The sequence below is a fragment of the Peromyscus leucopus genome, chromosome 2, assembly GCF_004664715.2.
Source record: "Peromyscus leucopus breed LL Stock chromosome 2, UCI_PerLeu_2.1, whole genome shotgun sequence".
Taxonomy (NCBI): Eukaryota; Metazoa; Chordata; class Mammalia; order Rodentia; family Cricetidae; genus Peromyscus; species Peromyscus leucopus.
Window position 1 is genome coordinate 42,488,933 of NC_051064.1, and position 7,511 is coordinate 42,496,443.

General features: G+C 40.0%; 1 pseudogene; it reads left to right on the forward strand.

Annotated features, from left to right (window-relative positions):
• Positions 1-3,837: 3,837 nt before the first annotated feature.
• Positions 3,838-6,580, forward strand: LOC114695417 (annotated as a pseudogene).
• The last annotated feature ends 931 nt before the right edge of the window (positions 6,581-7,511 follow it).

A 7,511-nucleotide genomic window follows, 5' to 3' on the forward strand; every position in this document is an offset into this window, starting at 1 on the left:
TGATAATTTCCACACAAAAATAAGCTTTACCACTGACTCTAACACCTTGGTTTAATTATTTATACAAATATTTATATTTCTTGACAAAAAGAAAGCCCAAATTAATGTATTTGGAAAAATGAACAATTTGAAATATTTAGACATACATAAAGGTCCAAAGTCACCTTTCTCTGTGACACTTAAAATATCAATTAAAATTTTCTTTGATTAAATCTATACAATGTTAGGTAATATTAAAATGTTATGTTTCATAATATTCCTATACTGTAAACTTAATAATTGTGAGAAATATTGAGAAAATGTTTATCTCACTTTTCCAAAGATTTTGTAACTATTTTCAAAACTTTACAATTTGCAAATTTCCATTTTGATGAATTTTTTCTATACATTTATAATTATACACACACAAACATACTGACATACAGACATGAACACACCATAAAGTTAAGTCTACTTGAAAGATGTAAGAATGATAGTGCATTGGTGCAGACAGACTGTGTTCCATCAACACATTAAAAGCCCATACTTATTCAGAATGTGACTTAGTTCTAAACATGTAAAAGGAAATGCATATATGAAAATTAAGTGTGGTCAGATGGGGCAGAGTGGTTCCCAATCTGGTATGACTGGTAATCTAAAAAGATATATATTAGACACTTTACATGTTGCTGAAACAACAGCAAAAGAGAAGAGTTTATTTGGGCTCACAGTTTGGGTGTTTGATCCTTCACAGAGGGAAGTCATGGAAACAGGAGCCTGAGGAGCTGGTCACATCACATTCAAAGCCAAGAAAGGGAATACCTGTGCTCTACTCACTTGATCCAAGCCCACAGCATATGAAAAGGTGCCACAACACCACATTAATGGTGAGTCTTCCCAACTAAATTAACCTAATCTAGATAATCCCTCCTTGGTATGATCAGAGACTTGTTTACATGATGAATCTAAATCTCATCAAGATTAATCATCTCCTCCTGAGTGAGGTAACCCAGACTCAGAAAGACAAACATGGCCCTTCATGAAGTAACTGATGGAAGCAGATGCAGAGATCCTCAACCAAACACCAAGCCAAGCTCCAGGAGTCCAACTGAAGAGATGGAAGAGGGATTCTACGAGCAAGACAAATCAAGATCATGATAGGGAAACAAACGGAGACAACCAAACCAAGATAGTGGGAACTCAAGAACTTTAGACCAAGAGCTGTGGAGCTTCCATGGGACTGGACTAGGCATTCTGCATAAAGCAAGACAGTTGTGTACCTTGATCTACTTAAGGAGTCCCCTGGCAGTAGGATCAGGATCCATCTTAGGTGCATGAGCTGGCTTTTTCGAGCCCAGTACCTATGGTGGGACACCTTGCACAGCCTTGATATAGGGGGAGGGGCTGGGATCTGCCTCAACCAAATGTACCAGGCTCTGCTGACTTCCCACAGGAGGCCCTACCTTGTGGGAGGAGGGAAGAGAGGGAATTCTATGGTTGGTAATATAAAATAAATAAAAAAATGTTTTTTTTTAAAAAAAAGATTAATCATCTAAGCATATGGACACAAACACCAGAATGTCATATCTGACAGTGCTTAATTGATCAAGAACAAGAGACTAGATAGCTGAGGCACATAAGATAAAACCAAAAATCAAATTTAAAAAATAAACATAATTCTGAATTGGAATAATTATATATCATCTCATTAGCTAAGCTAAGTATTAGGGGAAAAGAAAGAAGTAGAGAAACAGAATCAATCTGTTGAAATATATAATTTCCCAAAATATGTTCTTAAATATATATTAAACAAATGATAATTTGATACAGATAAAGTATTTTAATAGCTAGCAATTTAGATATGAAAAAGTATGTTTATATTATAAAAACAAATATGTGTTTCCAGGAAGTGACAGGGAAGAGACAACATGATAATGCATCAACATGGCTGCTTAAACAAGACCTGATTAGGGACAAAACAATAGACATGCTAACATAGAAGAAGGAAAACTCACAGAGCTCCACTTCGTAGACAAAGAACCATGGGGAACTCATGACTGTTTAGAAAGGAAGAATTATTCTTTTCCAGGGATGATAATATAATAGCTATCCAATACAAAGTGGTAAGTCCTGAAACCATATACACACATTTAGTACTAAAACATATAAAACTGGGGCCTGCTGTGGTAGCAAATACCTTTAATACCAGCACTCAGGAGGCAGAGGCAGGTGGATCTCTGTGAGTTCAAGGCCAGCCTCATCTACTAAGTGAGTTCCAGGACAGTCAAGGCTGTTACACAGAGAAGAGCCCCCCTCCAGAAAACACACACACACACACACACACACACACACACACACACACACACACATTAAGGACAATAATAAAAGAGAAAGAGGCCATCAGTCTGAAAGGGAGGGAAGACATGGGGGAGGTTAGAGGAAGGGATAATTGGACAGAAGGAAATGGGGAAAATGATGTATTTATATTTTAACTAAAACAAAAAAAATGTAGTATTGTATTTATCAGTTTTCACTTTCCCTCAACTTGATAAGAAAAAAAATGTTTATTCCAAGCACCCACATAGCAAATCATAACTGTCTGTAAGTCCACTTCCAGGAGATCTGACACCCTCACACAGACATATATACAGGCATAACATAAAATAATAAATCATTTTTTAAAGTTTATTATAAATTACATATAGAAATTCAATGAAGGTAAACTTTCTAAAATACAAGTTGAAGAATATGAATATTCTTAAGACAAAAATCACTACTAAAACCCAAATAATTGGGAGACTATGACTATATGATATAAAATAACAAACAGACTAAATCAGAGAGGTTAGAAACGGATCTACAAACATGTTTTAAATTACATAAAGTCAATTATGTTATTACAGTTTCTGGGAATATAGTTTTTTAAGGGATCATACTGCTACATTAGTTATGCATATGGAATAAAATCTCATTTGATTGTTGTTTTCTGAGGACTGTCAGGGACAATGTTCCAGGTAAGGCAGAGTGTTGTCATTTGTTTTTTCTCTTTTGGGGAGCCTGCAACCCAGCTACCAAATAAATCATATACAAAGGCTTATTCTTAATTATAAATGCTCAGCCTTAGTTTGGGCTAGCTTTTCTTAACTTGAGTTATCCTGTCTGTCTTTTGCCTCTGGGCTTTTCCTATTCTCTTAATTCTGTGAATCTTGCTCTTACTCCATGGCTGGCTGTATGGGGTGGCTGGGTGACAGGTCCCTGAAGATCTCTTCCTTCTCTGGCTCCTACCTCTCTCCTCCTAGATTTCTTCTATATATTCTCCCTGTGTCCACCTATCCTTTCTCCTGTCTTGTTATTGGCCGCTCAATTCTTTATTAGATCATCAGGTGTTTTAGACAGGCAAAATAACACAGCTGCATAGAGTTAAACAAATTCAACATAAAAGTAACACACCTTGCTCTCGCGGGTCGGGGTTACATGGCGGCGACTGCGGCAAAGCAAGAGCCTCGGAGACGCCGCCGCTGCCGCCAGCACAGCCGGAGACCTGAGCCGACCTTGGGGGCTGTCCGCGGGCCCCGCACACTCTCGATGAGTCGGAGGAGTCCCGTTGTATCAGAGTAAGATGGACGGTAGCTTTGATTGTGATTGTGGTGAGCTGGAGCCACCTGATCACTAACAAAAGATACCTGTCAGCCAACATCACCAGGGCTTCCTGTTGAAATACATAACAAGGAAGAGAGGAAGCAAAGGGAATAGTGCTTTCAGCGCCTTAGGATGCTGCTCAGGACCAGTCCAACACTGAATGTATCTGCACTGTGAGAGGATGTCCACAGAGGCCTGCCGGGTGCATATTTATTCACAGTTTTGTCCCATGTTAAGTCGGTTAACATAGTCTATCTGAGTGCATAGTATGTCATTTCATTCCGTTTGAGTTTCTTGAGTGTTTTCTTTAAATGTCTGCAGAGTTGCTGCCCTTCCTTGAACTATGAGCACTGCAATCTTTTTGATTCTCAGTATGAATAGAGATTTTTGAGCTTTAAGTCTGAGGGGAACTCAGCGGGCCTGGTTGGCGTCTGCAATGAACATCAAGAAACCATCGTGCTGTGGAAACGGAATTGTTTTTCTCCCTTTTTGAGAGATCTTTCCTTTTGATGCCAGTTGTCTTCCTTGTTTACACAAGTTCAACAATTTGAAAGGAAAAGTCAATTGTAAGGGTTTCAGAATGGCAGAGAAATTTGAAAGTCTCATGAACATTCATGGTTTTGATCTGGGCTCTAGATACATGGACTTAAAACCATTGGGCTGTGGAGGCAATGGCTTGGTTTTTTCTGCTGTAGACAATGACTGTGACAAAAGAGTAGCCATCAAGAAAATTGTCCTCACTGATCCTCAGAGCGTCAAACATGCTCTCCGTGAAATCAAAATTATTAGAAGACTTGACCATGATAACATTGTGAAAGTGTTTGAAATTCTTGGTCCCAGTGGAAGCCACTTAACAGATGATGTGGGCTCTCTCACGGAGCTGAACAGCGTCTACATAGTTCAGGAGTACATGGAGACAGACTTGGCGAACGTGCTGGAGCAGGGCCCTCTACTGGAAGAGCATGCCAGGCTTTTCATGTATCAGCTGCTACGTGGGCTCAAGTATATCCATTCTGCAAACGTACTGCACAGAGATCTCAAGCCAGCTAATCTTTTCATTAACACTGAAGACTTGGTGCTGAAGATAGGTGACTTTGGTTTGGCACGGATCATGGATCCTCATTATTCCCATAAGGGTCATCTTTCTGAAGGATTGGTTACCAAATGGTACAGATCTCCACGACTTTTACTTTCTCCTAATAATTATACTAAAGCCATTGATATGTGGGCTGCAGGCTGTATCTTTGCTGAAATGTTGACTGGTAAAACCCTCTTTGCAGGTGCACACGAACTTGAACAGATGCAGCTCATCTTAGAATCTATTCCTGTTGTGCATGAGGAAGATCGTCAGGAGCTTCTCAGTGTGATTCCAGTTTACATTAGAAATGACATGACTGAGCCACACAAACCGCTAACTCAGCTGCTTCCGGGAATTAGTCGAGAAGCACTGGATTTCCTGGAACAGATTCTGACATTCAGCCCCATGGATCGGCTAACAGCAGAGGAAGCGCTTTCCCATCCTTACATGAGCATCTACTCTTTTCCAACGGATGAGCCAATTTCAAGCCATCCTTTTCACATAGAAGATGAAGTTGATGATATTTTACTTATGGATGAAACACACAGTCACATTTATAACTGGGAAAGGTATCATGATTGTCAGTTCTCGGAGCATGACTGGCCTATTCATAACAACTTTGATATCGATGAAGTTCAGCTTGACCCAAGAGCTCTGTCTGATGTCACCGAGGAAGAAGAAGTTCAAGTTGATCCTCGAAAATACTTGGATGGAGACCGAGAGAAGTACCTGGAGGATCCCGCCTTTGACACTAGCTACTCTGCTGAGCCTTGCTGGCAGTACCCAGATCACCACGAGAACAAGTACTGTGATCTGGAGTGTAACCACACCTGTAACTACAAAACAAGGTCACCATCATATTTAGATAACTTGGTATGGAGGGAGAGTGAAGTTAACCATTACTATGAGCCCAAACTTATTATAGATCTTTCCAACTGGAAAGAGCAAAGTAAAGAAAAATCCGATAAAAAAGGCAAGTCAAAGTGTGAGAGGAACGGATTGGTCAAAGCACAGATAGCGCTGGAGGAAGCATCCCAGCAACTGGCGGAGAAGGAAAGGGAGAAGAGCCAGGGCTTTGACTTTGATTCCTTCATAGCAGGAACTATTCAGCTTAGTTCCCAGCAGGAGCCTGCTGAAGTTGTTGACAAGTTAAACGACTTGAATAGCTCAGTGTCCCAGCTAGAATTGAAAAGCTTGATCTCCAAGTCAGTCAGCCAAGAGAAGCAGGAAAAGGGGATGGCGAACCTGGCTCAGCTGGAAGCCTTGTACCAGTCCTCCTGGGACAGCCAGTTGGTGAGCGGCGGCGGGGGAGGAGTGTTTCCTCATCAGTCAGTTCTGTTGTGAGGTCAGGAAGGACGAGCATGTGGAGAAGGAGAACATGTACACCAGCTATCTGGACAAGTTCTTTAGCAGGAAGGAAGATTCTGAAATGCTAGAAACTGAGCCAGTTGAGGAAGGGAAGCGTGGGGAGAGAGGACGCGAGGCAGGGCTTCTGAAAGGCAATGGGGAGATCCTCCTGAGCAAGCAGCTAGAGTCCATAGGCACTCCGCAGTTCCACAGTCCAGTGGGGTCCCCACTCAAGTCCATCCAGGCCACGTTAACACCTTCCGCTATGAAATCTTCCCCTCAAATCCCTCACAAGACATACAGCAGCATTCTGAAACATCTGAACTAAACACTCAGCAGACATTTCTCTTTGTTCTTCATGAGATGTGTTGTCTTTTTTTATCACTAATGTTCTAAGTCAGTTTTTTACTTGAATCAGAAGGTGTCATTAATTTGCAAGGAGTTTTCTTAGTTCTCGGTTTGTAAAATGCAGACTTTTTCTACATGTGAGTTAGTTTTCATTTGAACTGGCATGTCATTTGCACACATACACACAAAGAAGAGAGCAAAACAATGCAGTGCAGGAGGAGACGAGATGCGTTAGGGTGAACAGACATTCTCATAGACCAGTGACCTGCTTTACGGGAAACAAAACCTTGCCTTGAAACTTACACAGTGAGACTGTACATAATTGCATGAAAAGATCTATTTTTTTCCTGAAACATTTTTCATTCATTAGTATTTTCAAGTTTTTCATACTGTACACATTTCTTAAGACACATGATACCAGCAGCAACTGAAAACGAATGCCGAATTTGGTACACATGTGTTATCTACCTCAAGGTAACAAAAGTATGTGGCGAAACATAAACCACCCATAGTGCTCCATGGCATCTGCACTTCTATCCAGCCAGCGTTTATCGTAGTAAACTATTGAGACCCGTTCACCGTTTATAAATGTCCTGGTATTCATTCTTAATAGTGAGTGTTAAATACATCACATCTTATTTATTTTTAGCGAATCAGTATATTTTCTGTATTTAATTATAAAAGTTAACTTAGTTTTAAGTTTATTTGCAACTGCCCTTTTTTCCATTTGGCACTATGGTTTGTTGCCTGCCAAGCTGATGACGTCAGCTTGCCCTGAGGCTGTCCATGTACGTTAAGTAAAGTACTCACTGTGTATAGGAATCTGTATTTTGGAGGTGCTTGATCTATCTACAAAGAAAAATTAGGAATTTATTATAAAATGCTCCTAGAAGTCTTAATTGTGTTTATTTTTTAAAAACTTGTAATGTTAGACTTGTGTGCATGGAAGTAATTAAGGTACATCATTATTGTAGTTTAAACATTGTACATGATAAGCCTCCCTCCTCCGCGCCCCCCCCCTGTTTTTACTGTATGTTTTTATTGGATGATCTATTTCCCATCCCTAGGCAAGCATGAATAAAATTAGGTTAAATGTAAAAAAAAAAAAAAAAAAAAAAAA